Here is a 22947-nt window from a genome sequence, read left to right as displayed (position 1 = left end):
ATTTGATTAGGTGTTCCTTGTCGCAACAGCAGGTAAAAAATGGCAGGCAGTAACTGTGATTTAAGTTGACAGTGTCCCTTTAAGGAAAATGCAGTTAAGGCAACCTCACTTTTTTTTTAAAGTCAGTCGACATATGTTCCCCATCTTAGGGACCTAGTAAGTGGCCCTCTCAAAGCTAACTGGCTGCTCCTCTAGTCTCTGAGAGTATGCTTTCATTGCAGCTAGCAGTGACCTGGGTGGAAAGACTCATGGTGGTGGGGCTCGTGCTAGAGTGGGAAGTTGCAGCTCTGGCAGAAATTCTGAATAGCCACTCAAGCTCAGATCCAGGGCCCTGAGTTGCAACCCCACACTGCTGGTTTTAGCAAGCTAGCTCCACCTCCGCTATCTTGAGTGTCTGCCAAGGGTAGGAGTGTTCCATTCAGCTGCACTTTAGACATACCCTGAAGACTTCCAATGGTCTCCCCTTCTCATATCTTCAGATAATGTGTGGCTTTTCACAATTGTCTGGGAGCATTACAGGGTGTGTGGGGAGGACATACATCACCCTCTGAAGCATCAGGTATTGACTACCAATGGAGGCAGGAAATGACAGAGCCGTTTTTTGCATCTCCCTATCTTAATGTGTGTTGCGTGCCTTCAAATGCATCTCAAAACTATACAGTCCTGTGTGCATCCCTTTTTGTGCAATGGATTGTAAATATTCCCACATTCTGGCAAAAGACTCCGTCCCACTTAATAGGAGGCACTGTCATATTTTAGAATTATATTTAGTTGAAATTATAGATTCAGCCAACCATAGCCTAAGAGGTGAACACTCCCATCCCAACACTATTGAGAAGTTTGGAACTGCATCCAAATTGTGCATTTTGGGCCCAACACTCATTGAAATGTTTGCGATTTGTGGATTTGTCTGGAACCTCTCCACACACATACACACATACAGATGCAACTATTATGATCTGCAGTGTTTTTGAATGTTCTCCCCAAAAGGACATATAGTTGTCATCTTCCTTAGCCTGCAGGGATTAACTACAGCTTGATGAATACTGGACTCAGCCTCCTGCAAGAAAAAAATACAAAGAGAAAGAGAAGTTGGCAGCCCCCACAGGACTGGAAAATTTTAGGATCTAAATTCAGTCTGTGAGCTAGCAATATTTTCCTAAAATTTTTCCATTAGAGTTTCGATATGAAATTCTTTGGACTCTCATGCACAAGCGTATTATTGGAGGCTGGATGAATCTAGAAATGTTCAGGATCCATTGATAGCAGAATAAAAGCCCCAGAACCTTCCTGACAACTCAACTCTAGTCTAAAGGCTTCTCTGAATCCCAGACTTCATAGTGGACTTGGGAATTCCTTGACTCTAGAATTAAAGTGCTCTCGCCTAACCACATTTCCCGCTATCCCCGTCTGCACCAAAATATACATATACCTTAGCACAGAAGTGCTTCCTGGGCTGATTCATCATGCTTCCAACTACCTATTACCTGGGGAAAAGAGGTAACAGGGAGGGAGGGACAGCTGGGAGAGAAATTGGGCCAAAGAGCTGTGAGCTATGGGATCATAGAAGATTAGGGTTGGAAGAGACCTCAGGAGGCCATCTAGTCCAACCCCCTGCTCAAAGCAGGACCAACACCAACTAAATCATCTCAGCCAGGACTTTGTCAAGCCGGGTCTTAAAAGCCTCTAAGGATGGAGATTCCACCAGCTCCCTACATAACCCATTCCAGTGCTTCACCACCTTCCTAGTGAAATAGTATTTCCTAATAGCCAACCTAGACCTCCCCCACTGCAACTTGAGACCATTGCTCCTTGTTCTGTCATCTGCCACCATTGAGAACAGCCGAGCTCCATCTTCTTTAGAACCTCCCTTCAGGTAGTTGAAGGCTGCTATCAAATCCCCCCTCACTCTTCTCTTTTGCAAACTAAATAAGCCCAGTTCCCTCAGCCTCTCCTCGTAAATCATGTGCCCCAGCCCCCTAATCATTTTTGTTGCCCTCTGCTGGACTCTTTCCAATTTGTCCACATCCTTTCTGTAGTGGGGGCCCCAAAACTGGATGCAATACTCCAGATGTTGCCTCACCCGTGCTGAATAGAGGGGAATAATCACTTCCCTCGATCTGCTGGCAATGCTCCTACTAATGCAGCCCAATATGCCGTTAGCCTTCTTGGCAACAAGGGCACACTCTTGACTCATATCCAGCTTCTCATCCATTAGACTCCCCAGGTCCTTTTCTGCAGAACTGCTGCTTAGCCAGTCGGTCCCCAGCCTGTAGCAGTGCATGGGACTCTTCTGTCCTAAGTGCAGAACTCTGCACTTGTCCTTGTTGAACCTCATCAGACTTCTTTTAGCCCAATCCTCTAATTTGTCTAGGTCGCTCTGAACCCTATCCCTACTCTCCAGCATATCTACCTCTCCCCCCAGCTTAGTGTCATCTAAAAACTTGCTGAGGGTGCAATCTATCCCATCATCCAGATCATTAATGAAGATGTTGAACAAAACCAGCCCCAGGACAGACCCCTGGGACACTCCACTTGATACCAGCTGCCAACTAGACATCAAGCTGTTGATCACTACCTGTTGAGCTTGACAATCTAGCCAGCTTTCTATCCACCTTATAGTCCATTCATCCAATCCATACTTTTTTTTAACTTTCTGGCAAGAATACTGTGGGAGACCGTATCAAAAGCTTTGCTGAAGTCAAGATATATCACGTCCACTGCTTTCCCCATATCCACAGAGCCAGTTATCTCATCATAGAAGGCAATCAGGTTGGTCAGGCATGACTTGCTCTTAGTGAATCCATGTTGACTGATCCTGATCATCTTCCTCTCCTCCAACTGCTTCAAAATGGATTCCTTGAGGACCTGCTTCATGATTTTTCCAGGGACTGAGGTGAGGCTGTCGTCTGTAGTTCCCTGGATTCTCCTTCTTCCCTTTTTTAAGGATGGGCACTATATTTGCCTTTTTCCAATCGTCCGGGACCTCCTACAATCACCACAAGTTTTCAAAGATAATGGCCAACGGCTCTGCAATCACATCAGCCAACTCCCTCAGCTGCATTAGATCCGGCCCCATGGACTTGTGCATGTCCAGCTTTTCTAAATAGTCCTTAACCTGTTCTTTCACCACTGAGGGCTGCTCACCTCCTCCCAATACTGTGCTTCCCAGTGCAGCAGCCCGGGAGCTGACCTTGTCTGTGAAGACCAAGGCAAAAAAAGCATTGAGTACTTCAGCTTTTTCTACATCATCTATCACAAGATGCCTCCCCCATTCAGTAAGGGTCCCACATTTTCCCTGACCACCTTGTTGTTGCTAACATAGCTGTAGAAACCCTTCTTGTTACCATTCACATCCCTTGCTAGATGCAACTCCAATTGTGCTTTGGCCTTCTTGATTATACCCCTGCATGCTTGAGCAATATCTTTATACTCCTCCCTGATCATCTGTCCAAGTTTCCACTTCTTGTAAGCTTCCTTTTTGTGTTTAAGCTCACCGAAAATTTCTATGTTAAGCCAGTCTGGTCGCCTGCCATATTTGTTATTCTTTCTGCACATTGGGATGGTTGTTCTTGCACCCTCAAAAAAGCTTCTTTAAAATACAACCAGCTCTCCTGGATTCCTTTTTCCCTTATATTAGCCTCCCAGGAGATCCTGCCCATCAGTTCCCTGAGGGAGTCAAAGTCTGCTTTTCTGAAGTCCAGGGTCCATATTCTGCTACTCTCCTTTCTTCCTTTTGTCAGGATCCTGAACTCGATCATCTCATGGTCACTGCTGCCCAGGTTGCCATCCAGTTCTACTTCCCCTACCAATTCTTCCCTGTTTGTGAGCAGCAAGTCAAGAGGAGCATGGCCCCTAGTTGGTTCCTCCAGCACTTGCACCAGGAATTTGTCCCCAACATTCTCCAAAAACTTCCTGGATTGTCTGTGCACTGCTGTATTGCTCTCCCAGCAGATGTCAGGGTGATTGACGTTCCCCCATGATAACCAGGGCCTGTGATCTGGAAACTTCTGTTAGTTGTCCGAAGAAACCCTCATCTACCTCATCCACCTGGTCTGGTGGTCTATTGCAGATGCCCACCACGACATCACCCTTGTTGCTCTCACCTCTAAACTTAACCCAAAGACTCTCAAGAGGCTTTTCTCCAGTTTCGTACTGGAGCTCTGAGCAGTCATACTGCTCGCTTACATACAGTGCAACTCCTCCACCTTTTCTCCTCTGCCTGTCCTTCCTGAACAGTTTATACCCATCCATGACAGTGCTCCAGTCATGTGAGTTACCCCACCAAGTCTCTGTTATTCCAATCACATCATAGTTCCTTGACTATGCCAGGACTTCCAATTCTTCCTGCTTGTTTCCCAGGCTTCTTGCGTTCATGTACAGGCACCTAAGATAACTAGCTGACTGCCCTACTTTCTCAGTATGAATCAGGAGGCCTCCCCTGTTGCACCCTCCTCCTTGTGTTTCCTCCGGGTATCCCACTTACCTCCGGGCTCAGGTCACCATCCCCCAGCGAACCTATTTAAAGCCCTCCTCATTAGGTTAGCAAGCCTGCCAGCGAAGATGCTCTTCCCTCTCTTCATTAGGTGGATTCCATCTCTTCCTAGCAATCCTTCTTCCTGAAACAACATGCCATGGGCGAAGAATCCAAAGCCCTCTCTCCGACAGCACCTGCGTAACCATGCATTTACCTCCACAATTCAATGGTCCCCACCTTTGATGATGATCAAATACAGACACTCCGTCTGAATCAACACCAAGATTTATTTTCCTGAAGAAATGAACCAAGACTAAAGTGAAGCTTGTTCTCTAATTGTTTTCAGTGGAGTGTAGGCATTAGCATGTGCTTATAGAATAATACCTAGCACTTCTACAATGCATATCTTCTTCACAGCACAGTACATATATTCACTAAGCATCTGATTCTGTGACTCTTTGTGACAGTGAGTAGCACTTTGCCCACCAAGCACTCCTGTCAAAATCAGGCATTCGAAACAAACAGGAGTACTGGCAGAGAAAGGTACTATTAAATTAGTGTGGGTGGGCAGGTGTGTGGGATGGTGGTGAGGCAGAATTTGGCACTACAGGCCTGATCCAAAGGGCACTGAAGTCATTTGAAGTCTTTCCATTGACTTCATTAGGCTTTGTGTCAAACCCTAAATGAGATGAACCTAAACAAAGCCCCCAGATCTGAACACTGCTGAGCTTTGGGGGTCACCCCATCTCTATAACCAGACAAACCAGATTCCAGCTTTGCAGCTTGAGACAATTGATGATGACAAAATGATACTAATTAACAGGAGCACTTTCAAGTGATGGTTGTTTGCATTTCTATTTAGGTGTGCTTTGAGTTTGTAAGTATCGTTAATTGTAGCCAGAAGCGATGGACAAACTGTTCTCCTCTCCTTCCCTCGCTCATGTCCCCATATACACAAACCTTCATTTGTTTTAGGAACTAGATGCAAAGGGAACCATTTTTTTGAGCTATTGCAACACTTGAATATGTTTTCTTCCCATTCTGTGTCCCTTTCCCCTCCTGTTTTGGTTGAGACCTCAAATGCTGTATCAGCTCAGTTTTGCAGACTCAAGAAATTGAATAGGCTTTGGGTAATTGGCTGAATTTTGGATGCTTATCTGAACTGAACTTGAACTTGCACTCTAAACATTTTGGGGTTTGCCGATTGTTCGTAGGTGGGGACATCTGAAATCAATTTGCAAGATGGACATTTTCAAACATCCAATTGCAGTAAATGGAATTTACTCTAGCCTTTAATTGAGCTTTAGTTCATGGGCAGGTGGTGTTCTCCCTCCCGACACATTCCTTTGACTCATTACTGCTGTCTCATGTTGGGCCAATAATGGCTTGTGGATTTCAAAGGTAAACTTACAATTTTTGTTCTGTTCTGTAGTATGTTTTACACCCAAACACAAAGGCAGGTTCAATGCAGGTGGATAAGATAAGGAAACACAAGCTGAGAATAGAAATAGCTCACTTGACCGGTGAGCAGGGCATGATGTGCAGCCAGAACAAATGGAAGCTGGATCCTTAGGGAATATTAAATTCAGCCACCTCTGGCTGCAAACACGACACTATATAATATTAAAAATACCAAACTAGAGGATGTATTGCTTTTATACATTTTCTCACTTGAAATGACTTTGGTGTGCTTTTTTCTGGGTTTTTCTGTCTCCTATATCTGGACCAAATCCAGAGGCAAAATATCCACTGAACTCAATGAGCTTTTCCTAATTAAAGAACGAGTAAGAAGCTCAGTGTTTGACCTTCTGTTTACCTACATGCTTATCTCCAGCCTCTGCAAAATCTGTGGATACATAAGTGACAAAACTCTTTCCAGACATACTGTCTCCAACTAGACTAATGAAGGTTCTAACTGGTGACATTCTGCCGTGAAGCTATCATTACAGTTTAAAGAATGTTCAGACCACAGAGCATCAACCCACAGAGAGATGTTACTGATTTTGTACTGCAGTGAATTTCTAATTTTATGCTGAAGGAAATTTAAGACTGATCGTCTACTTTTTATAAATACCATGTTTAAAAATGTACATTGTAATTGGTTAGGAAAAAGGTATGTCAGGGTTGGGATGCTATAAAACTATGGCCGCTGCTGGAAAAATTCTCCCCTGACTAAAACTCTTGGCAAAACTGTCAAAATTCAATAGGATTGCAAGGGGTGTCATTTGACACAGAACTTGGCCCAGTGGATATGTAGGAACTGTTGCTTCCATACAACAAGTCAGGAATCTAGGCCAGGCTCTAATAAAATCCCATAATCTGCACTTGGCAAGCCCAAGACCAGGCCATGCAAGGAAACAGCTATCCCATTTTTAAACTGGGGTATTGGAATCCCTGGGCCAGATCCTGGCCTGTGATATAAGCCATGTGAATTGCTCCAGTAGTGCATAAGGCCCCCTAAAGAGGAAATGGGTCCAGTTCTCCTGTGGTGGGTTAGGTCCTTCCCAACTAGGCCTGATAGAGAGCACCTGGCCTCTGTGAAGACTCAGGCAGCAATTGTGAAAAGGGAATAGGGAAGGAGCAGTAAGGAGCTGGTGACAGTTGCCAGTCAAGAGCTCTATGAGACTCAAAAGAACAGTAGTCAAGAGCTGCTGGTGAAGTTCAGTGAGAACACTGTTGGGAGAGTGCTATGGATAGGAGTTGCTGGAGAGAACTGGCCAGAGTGGGGGAACCCTGCTAAGTAGAAGACTTGTGCAGAGAATCCTCGATAAAGGGGAAGAACCAGCTCACTCAGTGCAGGCTGAGCCCAGGAACCAGAGAGTTGATTCTGGAGGGAGGTTCCCATGAGCAGGGGTGGGACTCCAAACAAAGAGGCCCGAGGAGTGGAATGCTGCAGGGAGCCCTCTTGCAGAACAGCTGAGTGGAGGGCTGTGAGAGAAGAGCTGCAAGAAGCATGGAGAATTGCTGGAGATGTGGAGGCCCTGGAATAGGTGCATAGTAATTGGAGAAATTGTTGACTCTTGGATGTGTGGCTTGGAGATGGGCCCCAGAGTGCAGGGCTGGAGGACTGCTGCATTTTAACCTGCCTTACTTTGGGGTCGGAGAGCGGGGGTGAGAATTCTGACTTGGAGGAGCTTGCCGAATATGGGATTGTGGTAATTATTCCTGGGTTCAGGCCTAGAATTGGACTCTGAGAGGGACAATGTTCCTTTTCCAGAAGGGGGACGTGACCATTAGTCTCATCTGTGGTGAAGAAGATGGGCAACTTGTTCGGCTCCAGGGACTATAGGAGAAAACAGACAGGACTCACCTGTATCACAGCCACCCCCCCCCCCGCCACCCCAATGTGTTGACAAAGTATTTTCAAAACAACATTTAATCTCATTTTAACTTGCACTTGGATGTTCTGGTGTGTTTGCTGTAGGTTGTAGATAGCAGCACACTGCAGGTGGCTGAGAGCAAGGAGCAAATACCAGAGTGGTATTTCCTCATCACATACATGTTCTGTAGCCTTTCTGCCTTGCCATATCATTCTAATGAAATTGTGCATCTTGCCAGCATGGGAGATATACTCTAGCATTGCTATCCTACAAGATATTTAATCCTTTTAAAGAGAACATTCAGTTTGTATTAACATCTCAAGTGCACAGAGTTGAAGCTTTTTTGAAGAACACTGGTGCAATTCAAGCGTTAGGGTTAAGTTAATTGAACCATTGGTTGTCGTAATGAGTTGTTAATTCTTTCTTCTTATCATTTTTAGCAGAATATTAATATACCAAAGGGATTCGTATTTGGGCTTGACATGTATGGTTAGTGAGGCAACACTAACTAACATTCCAAAATCCTTGATTTTTAGCTGGGGAAAAGAGTGGCAGTAAGGTTAGCATCTGCTGCCTTCCTGGCCAAAGAATCTAGCTCTTTTCTATATAATAATTTATATACAATTTTATAATGTAATTACCCTCCTGGTCTGAGATGTGAATTTTTTGCTTCATAATGACTAGAAATAATCAGTCTGGCATATCCCAGGACTTCCTGGCTGCAGAATTTGCCACAGGTTCCACCCCCCAAAACAGAACATTGACTTTTATTTAAAAAATAAATAAATCTTAGCCTTTAAGGCTGCGACGATAACATTTGCAGTGTAAACAAATACAGTGATTATATGTCAATAGCTGTATATATCTCAGAGAGATTATTTCAGGCTAAGGGCATTACCCATATTCTCAGCATGATTGAACTTGGACATCTAATAATGTCAATGTTGCTCATTGTTTTGAAGCTGGCCATTTAAGCGAAAAGTTGTTGTTAGAAGCAGTGGGAAAGCTAGTTGCTAACAAGGAACTAGAAAGTCAACACCCCCTCATCCCCAAAAATGATCACATCAAACCCTTCAAGAGAAGAAGCAAAAGAGGAGATTCATCCCTTCAGCCATGCCTATAGCTTCAACTGCCCTCTGGCCCAATTACTTTCCCAGATGCCAAAAAGCTCCACATAGCCCTCTCAGAGCTGACAAAACTTTCAGCTTCCCCCTGACAGCTTCTCCTATATGCGAATACAAAATGCTGCAGCACAATGAAAATTGAACGTTCACGCAATTGAACTGAATATCTAAGTAAATGACACTGGTGATACTTTAATGATGGTAGTTATTCAGTTTCGCAGGGGATTCAATAAAAGTTAAAATTTTAAAATTTGCTTGAGGGCTGCCATGGAAATCCGAGCCTGCAGAATCCAGGGCTCCCTGCTGCACAATTTAGCTCCAGCTTGTAGCACAGCATGTGAGCCTTGGAAATATATCACTTTAGTGTTAAAAGGATGGCTGTCCAAACACCCTATTATATTAATGCAACTTCAGAGTGTCTTTTGGGGAATGGTGTTCTTTTAACAGAAGGGTGCTATAGTATATCACTGTATTTGTGTAGATGATATCGGCGGCAGAAAATATATTTGCTGAATTACTGGATTCCGTTTGAAGCTGTTGGTTGATGGGGATTCCAGTGAATATCAAGAGGAAGATTGGTATTAAAATACTTGCAGAATAATGCAGTACTAGAGGTATGCTGCCAATAATTGAAACACTACATATAGGTACCCCGATACACCCCTTTTCATAAGCATGCCAACTTAGTGATATAGTTGCACCTACTTTGTAATGTCATAGGAATTTAGAGATGAAAGTGACTTAATCTGCTAGTGTAATGCCGACAGACCCCGGCTGTAGGTGCGCAGGATTGAACCTGGGACTTCTGAAGCTAAATGCATGAGCCTCTGCTGCAAGAGCTAAAAGGCACAGGGCTGTTAGCTATGGCTGTAGCAGATTCATTAATTTCTAAGTCGTCTCGGTGCCACTACACAGGTCAGAGCACTGCACCCAAGAGGTGTGTGGGTTACACCTTATCTAGCTGTCTCTCTTTCAGCAGACAGTGGCAGTAGTGCCATGCTCTCTACCTCCTCTGTTTCTTCATTGCCCCTTAACAGCATCCTGTTCTGGATGCTGTATTGACCTACTGCCTCAACTGTTAGTGACAACCATCCCTCCTCTGCAACATCAAAGCATACGAGGAAGATACTCGTTTAGAATCTGGACCCAACTGTACCCTCTGGCTGGTGCAGATTCAAAGTAACAATGGCTAATTAAAACAAGGAGGAGTCCTTGTGGCCGAAATAAATTTGTTAGTCTCTAAAGTGCCACAAGGACTCCTTGTTGTTTTTGCTGATACAGACTAACAGGGCTACCACTCTGAAACCAATGACTAATTAGTGGATCCAGATAGTCAATATCCATGGTCAGTTAATTCCCCCAGCCATTTGCCTGCCCCCCGTTACAGATACCAGATATTTTATCCTCTGCATGCATCAATAGCTAAAGTGATAACAAATATCTCATTTTCTTTCTTTAATATTGGGATGTTCTGTACCTTCTAGTCCTTGTGGCTTTATTCTAAGCATTGTGGAAAAAGATGAACAGGGACTTAATTCAGTATGGAATTAAAGTAATTATGAAAGCAATTTCTAACATTCCCACAGAAGTTCATGTGGGAGTCAGGCTGTATCCGAGGCTCCAAACGCAAATGCTTCTGGAGAAATAGCAGCAGCAGAATGGCAAGTGTGGGTGTGGCTGGAGTGAGTGTATAGCAGATACAGGATATGCTAAAAATACATACATAGTGGGAGCAGCTGCGATGACCCCTTCCTGCATTGTACAGTTAGGCCAAGTTGAATCTTACTCGTTAGAGCTAGCCACAAACCCATGATTTTACTGCATGCTACAGCGACAGTGCATGATAGAAGATAACTACCAATTGACTCATACTCGGGTTCTCCTTTGTCCCCTTATTTTCATACACAAAATTTACTGATTTGGGGGCAGCAAAACAAGTACTGTAATAAATCTATGACCTAGGATTTCATAGTTGTCACACTGGTGTGCATCTTGACCACCTGGTATTTCAAGGCAATAGAAAGAATAGAATTAAGATCTTTGTGTTCTGAAAGAACAGGCCATCCCCTCTAATGGAGAATCACAATAAGCTGTTAGCAGTATAGAGCCCATGGCAAACAGCTAAGTGGTTCTGATTCCATCCAGTGCTGGGCAGTATTCGACAGTTCTCAATAATCATTCATTCCTTTCCCTTCACATTCTTAAAATGTTTTAGGGTAAAAACTTTGAAAAGCACCTAAGTAATTTAGGGGTCCAAGTCACATTGACTTTCACTTAAGATTTTGAAAAATCTGACCCCAGCTATCAAAAGTTGAGTGAGAGATCCCGTTTAGTGACTATATGACAACTGCATGTAAAACAACGAAGGCAGCTTTATACTTGTCTGTACATTTGGCAAACTTTTTAATTGACTAGGATAAGTGCATCAGCATACCAGTCCTATTCCATGTCGTCAACCCTGTACACTACCCCAGAAAAGCAGACTCTGTTAAGAGTAAGTACATTCTGCTTTTTTGGGAAATGTGCAGGGCTGAGTACATTGTGCTAAACAAACTAACTATAATAAAAACAACAAGGAGTCTGATGGCACCTTAAAGACTAACAGATTTATTTGAGCATTAGTTAGTCTTTAAGGTGCCACCGGACTCCGTGTTGTTTTTGTGGATACAGACTAACATGGCTACCCCTTGATACTTAACTATAATAAAAGACTCTGTTTGTTTTAAAATGTCTGTTTCTTCTTATTGGTTAAGATCTTCTAGGGCTTCCATTTTATCTCCTTAAAAATATGGTCCAGGATTAAACTTGGCAATTAAGGTCTCAACGTAATAGCAATTAAGCATAATTCAGAGTCCTATAGCCTTCTCTCAGCTATTGGGTGAGGTGAGTTGGAAGGGGATCAATATTCCCACTCTTGATTGTTGTGAGGGATAAGGGTTTTCAGTTTGTTCTCTCTCTTACTCCTCCAGATGGTGCACAGGAGGAGCCTGAGGCCTTGTCTACACACAAACTTGCACCAGTTAATCAAAACTGTATTTTAAAATTGATTTAGTTAAACCAGCCCAAGTTTGTGGGTAGATCATCCCTTAGTGACTCCTGCAATTTCTCTTCCCTCTCCCCCCTCGCATCCCCCCAAAAAGGGAGAAGGGAGGGAGATGGTCTGGAGCAGTGGCTCTCATCCTTTGCACACTACTCTACCCCTTTCAGGAGTCTGATTTATCTTTCATTCCCCCAAGTTTCATTTCACTTAAAAACTACTTGCTCACAAAATCAGACATAAAAATACAAAAGTGTCACAGCCCACTGTTACTGAAAAGTTGCTCACTTTCTCATTTTTACCATGTAATTATAAAATAAATCAATTGGAATATAAATTTTGTACGTTTTTAGTGAATAGCACATAGAGCAGTATAAACAAGTCAGTGCCTGTATGAAATTGTAGTTTGTACTGACTTCACTAGTGCTTTTTATGTAGCCTGTTGTAAAACTAGGCAAATATCTAGATGAGTTGATGTACCCCCTGGAAGACCTCTGTGTACTCCCAGGGTACGCATACCCTGGTTGAGAACCACTGTTTTGGAGGTGTAAATACTTACAGATCTTTCTAGAACTGGGAGCCTACCTTCCCAGATGATTGTGAAGTGTTGCCTTTCATTGCTAGTATAAAGCACAGGTAAGGTGTACGGCACTCTGTAATACACAAAAATAGAGAGTGACCCTGCACCACTCAGCATAGTATGAGAGACAAGGTCTATGCAGGGAACACTTTGACCAGATAGCTATACTATACCAGCAAAGTGTTCCTAGTGTAGATGCAGTTTATACTGGTAAAACTCATGCTTTTGCCAGTATAGCTTATCTCAGCTCCAGCCCCAGTGAAAAAAGCTATACTGTACCAGCAAAAGCTCATCTACATTAGGGGCTTTTGCTAACAAGGCTATGCCGGCCAGGGACCGCATATCATCACCCCCCTGACAGCTATGCTGGCTGAAGTTTGTAGTGTAGAGCTTCCCATAGACACGCCGAATTCATTGGAAATGCAGAGTGGAGATACTGTAGTAGGGATTTTTGATTGGTTTTTGCCTGACTATGCAGGGGGATCAGTGAAACTGACTATACTTTGTCAGGGCACAAATTTTGCAAACTGTACAGCTAGTGACAGAAATGCTTTTTCTTTAGTCCATTAGTTATTTTAAGTGCTATTTATGACCATGGGTAAAAATGTTTAGGCAGAAGTTTGATCTGTAAGCTGATAATTTGCCATTAACTATCTATCTTAAGCCACTGTGCCAGTAGTTATTCACTATTATTCTGTTCATTCTCCTCTATAGTATTTTGTGTAGGAACAGTTTTCTGTGCACTTTGCATATAAATAGCTTTTATGGACTGTTTGTCTGGTGCACAGGGAGTGCTACCCATGTGTTCTGGGAAGGGGAAGAAGGAGAAGTATCAACACAGTGTTTCACTTCCTGCTCCTCTTTGTTCTCTTGTAGAGAAACTGCATCAGGTTCCACTGCTTCCACCCTTTTCTTCCTTTGGTCACTCCCAGCTGTCATGGTAAGAGGCCTCCTCTTCTGTGAGGCTTAGATTCCATCTCAGCAGCACCGTTACCCTCTTTCTCCTTTCGCATTGCAGTAGCTTGGGTTCTGGTTCCGTCCTACTCATTGCCCTTCCTTCCTCCTATTCCCAGCTACTTCTACTCCCTTCGCTTCCCACGTCAAAGCAGGGAGCCGCTGCCCTACCCTCAACAGGTCATAGTAGGACTGCCCTCCTGAGACTCTCTGGCCTTGCTCGCTTACCTCAAGGCCTGAATGTCCCCCTGCTGTGGGAGTGGATGGCTCCCTCCTTCTTTGCTTCCAGAAGAAGGGTCTGCAACTCTGAGTGTGTTTAAAAACTGAGGTTTAATTTGCCCTTTGTGGGGGACAGTGTTTGAAGGGAGGGTGTCTGTTTGGCAAACTGAAATGGGGGGGGGCATTGCTTTACGCTGCTCTGCACCTAAGCCTAAAGAGACTGGCACCTCTCCTTGGCTTACACTTTTTAGCCTAGTCTGCACGAGAAAAATGGCCCTTGACAACTTGAAATGGGGCAATTAAACCTCGCCATTGTGAATCTGTTCAGCCTGTCCATATAAGCAGAGGTTTTCTGCCTTTTTCTTGCTGAGGCCCACGGCAACATGCGATAAAAACTCCACGGCCCCTCTGCGCCATGACGACTCGTTTTCTGCATAGAAAAGCCAGGGCCCGTGTTAGGGGGAAGCAAGCAGGCCAATTGCCTGGGGCCCCATGCCACAGGGGCCCCCACGAAGCTACACTGCTCAGGCTTCGGTTTCAGCCCCGGGTGGCAGGGCTCAGGCCCTTGGGCTTCAGTCTCATGTGATGGGGCTTTGGCTTTCTGCCCTGGGCCCAGTGGTGAGCTGGAGCTGGTTCCCACCGGTTCGCTAGAACCGGTTGTTAAATTTAGAAGCCCTTTTAGAACCGTTTGTTCCGCGAGGGAGAACCGGTTCTAAAAGGGCTTCTAAATTTAATCGGCCAAAAGTGGCGCCTTAGGCACTGACTCCATGGGTGCTCCAGCCCTGGAGCACCCACAGGGAAAATTTGGTGAGTGCAGAGCACCCACTGGCAGCTCCCCTCCCAGCCCCGGCCCCAGCTCACCTCTGTTCCGCCTCCGCCTCCTCTCCTGAACGCACCGCCCCGCTCTGCTTCTCCGCCCCTCCCCAGACTTCCCGCGAATCAGCTGTTCGCGCGGGAAGCTGGGGCAGGCTGAGAAGCAGGCGGCGGCTTTGCGCTCAGGCCCAGGGAGGCGGAGGTGAGCTGGGGCTGGGGCGGGGGGCGTGAGGAGGGCCGCCTGCGCCGCAGCAGGTAACCCGGGGGGGGGGGGGCAGGGGAACCGCTCCCTGCCCCAGCTCACCTCCGCCACCCTCGGGCTGAGTGTGAAGCCGCCGCCTGCTTCTCAGCCCTCCCAGGGTTCCCGCCGAACAGCTGATTCGCAGGAAGCCGGGGGGTGAGCAGAGAAGCAGAGCGGGGCGGCGCATTCAGGGGAGGAGGCGGAGCCGGAGCGGAGGTGAGCTGGGGCCAGGCGCGGGGCGGGAAGCTGCCAGTGGGTGCTCTGCACCCACCAAATTTTCCCCGTGGGTGCTCCAGGCCCGGAGCACCCAGGGAGTCGGCGCCTAAGGCGCCACTTTTGATGTGATCGGTGGGGGGAGCGGTCACTCCCCCTGCTCCCCCCCTAGCTACACTCCCCTGCCCCTTGGATCCAGAGGGACCTGCCAGATGCTTCCTGGGAGCTGCCCCAGGTAAGCAGCGCCGGGACTCCCCATCTTGCCCCCCAGCAGGTCCCTCTGGCTCTTAGGAGTGGGGTGGACACCCACTACGAGACCCTCCTGCCCGGTTCTGGGGGCAGTCAGGGGACAGAGGAGGGGGGTGGATGGGGCAGGGGTCCTGGGGAGGCGTCAAGGAACATGGTGGGTTGGATGGGGCAGGAGTCCTGGGGGTTGGGGTGGGCAACGACCCCTTCGAGGGGTGAGGAGGGAACCAGTTGTTAAGCTTTTGGCAGCTCATCACTGCTGGGCCCCAGTAAATCTAACGCTGGCCCTGCTTGGAAGATCCCTTGAAACCTGCTCGCGGCCCCCCAAGGAGCCCCGGACCCCTGGTTCAGAACTGCTACATATAACTACTCCCTCCAGTCATTGCACTGCAGCTTCCAAAACAGAAAACTTGTATGAATAAAATCACAGAAACTGCAGTAGCTCAAAGCGAGAAACAAAGAGGAATACAAGAGACAGTGCACAGAGTCATCACAGAAAGGATTTCACGAGCACTAGGGACTGTGCTGGGAAGATCACTTTCAATGGTGTCCCTGCAGCGCCAGCACTTTCTATCCACGCTAGCACTAGAGTGCCAGCGTAGGGTACGCTGGTGATAGGCAAATGCAATTTCAAACTGGCTGGTCGTATTTGTTTACCATTGCAAGCACTTTTGAATGTGTGCATGACGTGTGTTATAACTGCTGCACGTGCTTGTGGGAGAAATATAAACAAACTGGGAGGCGGTTTGTCTTTTGCCCGATGAAATTAACAAATGGCTACATTTAGTGTGACACCTTTTCAGTGTTGCTAACACCCATCATTTTATCACAAGTCTTGCAATATTTGGTGTTTCTCCAAAAGCTCCTGCCCCTGGGTTCAACACATGCAAACTTCAGCTTTTACGTTTTTTAAAAAAGTTAGTTTTTAGTCCTCATGGTTACAGAGGAAAGTGAAAGAAAAGGTGAAAATGCCAAAGGGCTCCAAACACCAGAAGACAACCCCCCTCCCGCACCTGAAGTTTATTACTTTTAAAAACTAATTAATTTTATTCTAATCTTGTGAGTTTTGAATGCCTGGGTTGGCAATAATGATCATACTTGGTTTTAAAGAGAAACTTCTAAAGTTAGGTTTAAAAATCTTGATAGTGCATTCTGTTTGGAAGGATTTGGGATACAAATCCTTTTCCCCAGAATTTCTGTGGTGCCCACTGATCTTTCTGATATGTATAGTATGGTATAACAGCGTTTACTGAAACACCACTTAACTGACACACTATGGCTACATTTCAGCATTGTCCTGCAGCATATGTAACTTTCAGGTTACTCCTGGTTAACTGAACCATCATTTCTCTAACTGTTTTCAACGTCTCAGAAATATTTTGAATAACTAGAGTTCTAATCAATGGTATATTTGTCTGTACCGCACCTAACACAATGGGGCCCTGATGTGGTTGGCTTCTAGGCATTACTGCAATCTAAATGTTAAATAATAATAAGTTACTAATGCTATGCAATCAAGATTGTAATATGAGAGCCTAGTACAGTCCAAAATGTGACTTCTCCATGACCTGTCACCCCTGTTGCTGTTTGACTTTGGCTTAATGGTGTACTTTACAGGAAGCTCAAAAGTATTATAGGGAGGGTTTATACTGAGTTGTTAGTTTTGTACCCAAAGATCAAAAACACTCTGCTCTTAAAAGTATCTGGAACTTTTGACCCTGCTGATTACTAGCAGTGAACTGCTCATGGAACTACACGACCCTCTTAATTGCAGTAAGCAACAAAAATCACATCTGATTGAAATGAACTAGTCATGTACAGCGCATTGCCTACTAGAGAGAAGGGGCTAGAAGAATTCCTTTAATGAATTCCACTCCTTGTCATTATCCTGGTTGCCCTTAAAATGTCATTCATTACATACATAGTATTGAAAAGGCTGTAGTAAAATGTGATCAATTTCCACTCCTCCCATTCAACACTCGGTGTATGTCAAAACTGCAATGTAAACCCAGGGTTAGTAGGACTTGAGTTAGCAGACCGTGGGTTTGTTAATTTAGGGCTTGAGCATCTACACTAATTTGTAACCCCAGGTTAGGAATTGTCGAACCCTGGGTCCCAACCTGGAACTCCAACATCTATACTGGGGCCAAATCCAACCAACCATATCCCAAACTTCCTTTGTTTGTGGTGCACTGTGGGAAAAATTGACTGTCACCAAACCTCACTGTCCAGAGGACAAAAAGTCAGCCCATGGGATTGTGAGAAACTTTTGGTAGATTCTCAGAGCACTGCGTCGACACTGCAAAGCTCAAACCTTGGGTCTCAGCTTGCCTCATGCTTCAACCCTCTATCCCTGCCTGCGTCCGAGCCCTGCATTTGTGTGATTTGTGTGTAGTTGGAAGGAGGGTTAGGTTTGAGCCTGAGTCTGAACCTTGGACTTACACTGCAGTGTAGACATACCCTCATTGTTTGGAATAACTGTACAGGAAAGATGAGAAATCCAAATAGAGGTGTAACTGAAGCGGCAGATTTCCATCATGGCTCCTCTTCTATCGTATCATCTGAATCACTCCTTATGTGCACATTTTCTTTCCAACAATGAACTGTCCACAATTATTATTATCTATATTATTCTATTAAACATGAGGTGTACTGCGAGGAAATTATGCTGAAAAGATTCTGTGATCTGTATTGGCTCAATGAATACCTTTTGGGTAATATCTTTAGAGATGGCTCTGCACCAGAAACAAGGCTCCAAACAACTCCAGACTTCGGGGAAATGGAGATCAGCCTTGCAATACTGATGACCCATGTATCTGAGCTTGGGTGGGTAGCCTGAGCCTCTGCCAGTGCCACAATGTCCACATGGTTATTTTTAGATCATGCCAAGCCTGCATGAGTCTGTCTATCTGGGCTGGGTGGCTCGCTGCAGTGTAGACATACATTGATCAGTGAATTTAGAGTAACCTGTGGACATGGAAAACAATTGATCACAGTCCTATTTATAACAGTGCTTAACATATTTGAAGACTTATCAAGTTTCCCTCTTCCCCCTAGATTTTTTTAACCTGTCTTTATAGGTCAGGTTTTCCAAACATTTTCATTTTTGTTGCTTTCCTCTGGACTCTCTACAATTTGTCCAATGTGGAACCCAAAACTGGACACACTACTCCAGTTGAGCTCACAGTGCTGGCAGCACAATTACCTCCTGTGTCTTATATACAATGCTCTTGTTAATACACCACAGAATATTTGCCTTTTCCGCAATTGCATCATATTGTGGACTCGTATTCAATTTGTGATTCACTATAAACCCCAGATCCCTTTCTAAAGTATTACCACCTCACCAATTATTCCCCATTCTGTAGTTGTGCATTTGATTTTTCCTTCCTAAGTTAAATAATTTGCACTAGTCCTTGTTCAATTTCATCTTCTTGATTTCAGACCAATTCTCAATTTGTCAAGGTCATTTTGAATTCTAATCCTGTTCTCCAAAGTGCTTGCAACCCCTCTCATCTTAGTGTCATCTGAAAATTTTATAAGCATACTCTCCACTTCATTATCCAAGTCATTAATGAAAATGTCAAATAATGCTGGACCCAGGACAGACCCCTGTGGGACCTCACTCGTTACATCCTCCCAGTGTGACAGTGAACCATTGATAACTGCTCTTTGAGTGTGGTCTTTTCAACCAGTTGTGCACCCACCTTATAGCGATTTCACCTAGCTCACATATCCCTACAGTTTGCTTATGAGAGTGTGCAAACTAGACTCTGTCAAAAGTTTTACTACAATCAAGGTATATCATGTTTACCGCTTCACCCCATCCACTGGGCCAGTAACACTGTAAACCAAAGAAAGTAGTTTGGTTTTGGATGATTTATTCTTGACAAATCCATGTTGGTGGTTATCCTCTCTGTGCTTACAAATTGATTGTTTAATAATTTGTTCTGGTATCTTTCCAAGTATCAAAGTTAGCCTGACTGGTCTATAATTCTGCAGGGTCTCTTTGTTTCCCTTTTTAAAGATAGGTCCTATGTTTGCCCTTCCCCAGTCCTCCATGAGTTCTCAAAGATAATTGCTAATGGATCCGGGATGGCTTCAGCTAATTCTTTAAGTACCGTAGGGTGAATTTTGTCAGGCCCTGCCGACTTGAATACATCTAATTTCTCTCAATACTCTTTAACCTGTTTGTTCCCTACTTTGGCTCGTGTTCCTTCCCCCTTGTTGTTAAGCATCTGTTCACAATTTATTTTTTTAGTGAAGATTGAAGCAAAACGGAGAGAATATTTTTAAGACAATAGGGTGGTAGGTTGAACCCCATACTGGAATTTGTGTTTACTTTATGCTTGTGAAAGTATTTTACTTTCTTATTTTATAATAAGCACATGAGGAAGAAACTTTGTTGATTTACACAACTGTTTATTTCTGCTGAGTTGTTTCACCACTGGATACAATGGTTCCTAACTATTTTTGTAGGAACCCCCTTTGGCTTGTTTTCGCAGATGGGTGTTCCCGTTCCCTTCACATCCCTCTGCATCATGTCCCAACACAGTTCTGTTGCATCTCATTTCCTCTGTTCTTTTGTCTACCTCTCCTGTCCTTCCTCTGTCCTCTTTTACCATCCTGTTATTTCCCCCCCTCTTTCTGTTCTATTTTTAGTCCTTTTGGCTCTTTCATTATTTTTTGACTCCCCATCCTAGCAGCTCTATCTTCTCTATCCTTTACTTGACAGACGTTACAAGCTGCTCAGGGACCATGCTATGAACATGCTGCCCAGGCTTGAGAATTCCATAGCCATAGGTCACATGGCTGCATTTAGTGGCAGGGGATCACAAACAAGAGAAGTTTGAGTGAGGAAGTTGCTGCCCTGTAAGCATGAGATGCTCCCACCGCTGGCTATATTAGGGATTACTGCTGACGCGGGGAGGAGAGGTAAGCATTTTCAAAGAGCTGACAGACGCTTACGTACAGCTGTAGGAGCATGCATGCTTGGGGCTATGGTGAATCTGAAGTCAAGCATGAATTCATCCCTCAGGCCAGGTCACTCATTTGCATCTGCCTCTTTTGGATATATAAAAAGTCCAGCAATGGAGTAGTCCTCTGAGGCAAGGGGCTCCCGGCTTCCCCTTGGGTCAGGGTCTCATGGTCCAGATTCTTCTGTTTTCAGGGCCTTCCCTGAACTAGATTTCCCCATACCAAGGGTTGACTTTTGTCTTTGGCACTCCCTAGGGAGTGGTACGTGAACACAGCCTCTCCACCAGGTTCCATTCAAGGGCCCAGTGGTAAGCAGCTAGGTCCTGCACCCCAAAGTGCTATACTTCTGCCTCCCTGGATCCCTTCCTACCAGCCCCTCTCTTCCCAATGGATAAAATCATTTATTAGCTGAACTCAAAGATAAAGTCCTTTGGAGAGGTGTGACTTCCTCCTTCAAGGACTTGACCAAATCCTTATAACCAGACCTCAGGAACTCCTGCCGTGCTCCTTCGCAGGAGCTCCGAATGTAAATCTCTTTACCTCCACTGTCTGCCACCTCCTGAGATGCTCTGCTCCCCTTTTAAGCGCCTTCTCCAGCCTGTGCATGTTTTTCAGGTGTGATGGGGCCAGAGCAGCTTTTTAACCCCTTCCTTTCCAGTGTGGGGTTTGTATGCCCCATCACAGATGAAATATGGGATACTGGGCTAGATAGTCCTTTGTTCTATATCAGTGTGGCCATACTTAAATTATAGTCTTAAATCAGTTTGTTACCACTGACACTATCAACACATTAGGGTTCCTATACTCAAAACATGCCAGCTCAGAACCGTGCATACATCTATTTTGTAGCTTCACATGTAAAGTCAAGCTTCCTAGATCCTCTGTCAAGACTGTTCATAAGGACCTAATTCCTTTTTGGCTTTCAGTGAGAAGTACACTATGCACAAGGCCAAACTACTGTTGTGCTAGGCAACTCACCTCACTGATGTATTTTTAACGAACACCAAAATGGTCATCATACGTCTCACTTATTCTTCTAATTGTAGGCATAAATCTAGAAACCAATGTTAATAGGGCTAGTTACCTATTTCTCTGTTTTATATAGTCTTTAAACCTGTTTGGATTTTGTATAATTGTATTCAGTTGTCCTCCTACTGAAATTTTTTAAAATAATGGTGGTGTAGCAAAGTGAAATAAATATATCTTGCCACAGTTGCATTTTGTTGACTTCAGCAAGCCTGTTTTATTCACTCATGAGAACACACCACAGCAAGCAACCAGAGAGAGTTTAGATCCACTGTTAGTTATTCAGTATTTTTAAAAAAAACATTGAGGTATGTGATGAACTGTTCTGACCGCACCCAGAAGTTCAGGAGGGAAGGAGTTAACCTGTAATTCTAATTAAACAAGAGACCACAGCTATCTGCCTTTAGTGTGGGGACCTGTAAAGTATCAAGGCAGAGCCAACTGTAGGCAAGCAATGAGTCACCCTAGAAAAGGGATGTGCCATGGGAAGTCAGGGGCTGGGCACTGACTAACTATATTTAGTCAGAGAGAAGGTGGGGTGGAGAGGAACGTGGGCAGGATGAGCTGCTCTGTACATTTGGGAGTTGGCTGAAGCAAGCAACCACTTAAATGTTACTTTAGCTAAAGAAAGCTGGGATTGCATTTGTGTTTAGCACTTAAAGTGGTGGTACACTTTTAATACTAGTGCTGATCTGCAATCAATTGCACAGTGGTATTGTCTAAATTATATACTGATGTGTAGACTTTCTTTTTTTAAATGGCCTTCCCCTGACTGCCATATCCCAAGGGCATCGTGGTAATTTAAGGGTAGTGACTACACTAAATTTTGACTTATAAAAGGGGATCAAGTTTATCATTCTCATTTAGTTTTTATAGTGGGTATATTTTAATATACTGTTTCATCTTTGGATATATCTTTGGGTATTACAATATCTTCTGATTGTAATACATTTTTAATGGTGATTATCTTGTATCACATATAGACCCTTTCCTGGAGATGGATCCCAGGGCATTTTACAAATTATAGTTTCTATATAAATTATTGGACTAATTCTACCATTAGATACAGATTGACAGACACATGCACACACTCCTATTAAGAAAGGCGTGTGTGTGTGTGTGGGCAGAATTTGGCCTTATGTACTGTCATTGAAAGGCAGTCAATTTTTTGGTGAAAAGTGATAAATGTTTCCCAAGCATATTGTAAAACTACACAACATCTTAAGGAGAGGAAAAGAAGAACGTGATATTGAATGAAAGAGGGAATTTCAGGTAGGCAGATTATATCCACCTTGGGATTTGGCCAGAATGCTGAAGTTAAGTTAATATCCTTGCTTTCCTGAAGAGTGCTGTGAGATTTTTCACTACTTAATGTTTTACATCTCATTTGAATGATGATAATTCCAGCAGCATAGTGCCAGTGTGCACCCTACTGGGAAGTTGTTCAAAGAGAAGAGTCCGGCAAATAAAAAGTTTTCTTCTGAATGCTTCCTACTGGGCTTTTCCCCAGGACTCTCATTCAATTACTTATCTGACCATAATACAAGAAGCCAAGCTTCTACACCCAGAATGGAATTCAGGAAGACAGCCCACTTAGAGTGGATCAGGATATGTCCAGGACTACATATTCAACACCCCATAGTTAGGTGCTACAATTTTAGTAGTTTAGTAGCTGTTACACAAATGTAACTATGACATTTTAAAAGAAAAGATATGAGGT

General features: G+C 44.3%; 1 protein-coding gene across 7 annotated transcripts in view; it reads left to right on the top strand.

Annotated features, from left to right (window-relative positions):
* EMCN (endomucin) overlaps positions 1 to 22947 on the top strand; it is an 87188-nt gene that overhangs the window by 2223 nt on the left and 62018 nt on the right. The window lies entirely within an intron of this gene.

The sequence above is a fragment of the Chelonia mydas genome, chromosome 4 (assembly GCF_015237465.2).
Source record: "Chelonia mydas isolate rCheMyd1 chromosome 4, rCheMyd1.pri.v2, whole genome shotgun sequence".
NCBI lineage: Eukaryota > Metazoa > Chordata > Testudines > Cheloniidae > Chelonia > Chelonia mydas.
This window is presented reverse-complemented; position numbering and strand designations above follow the sequence as displayed.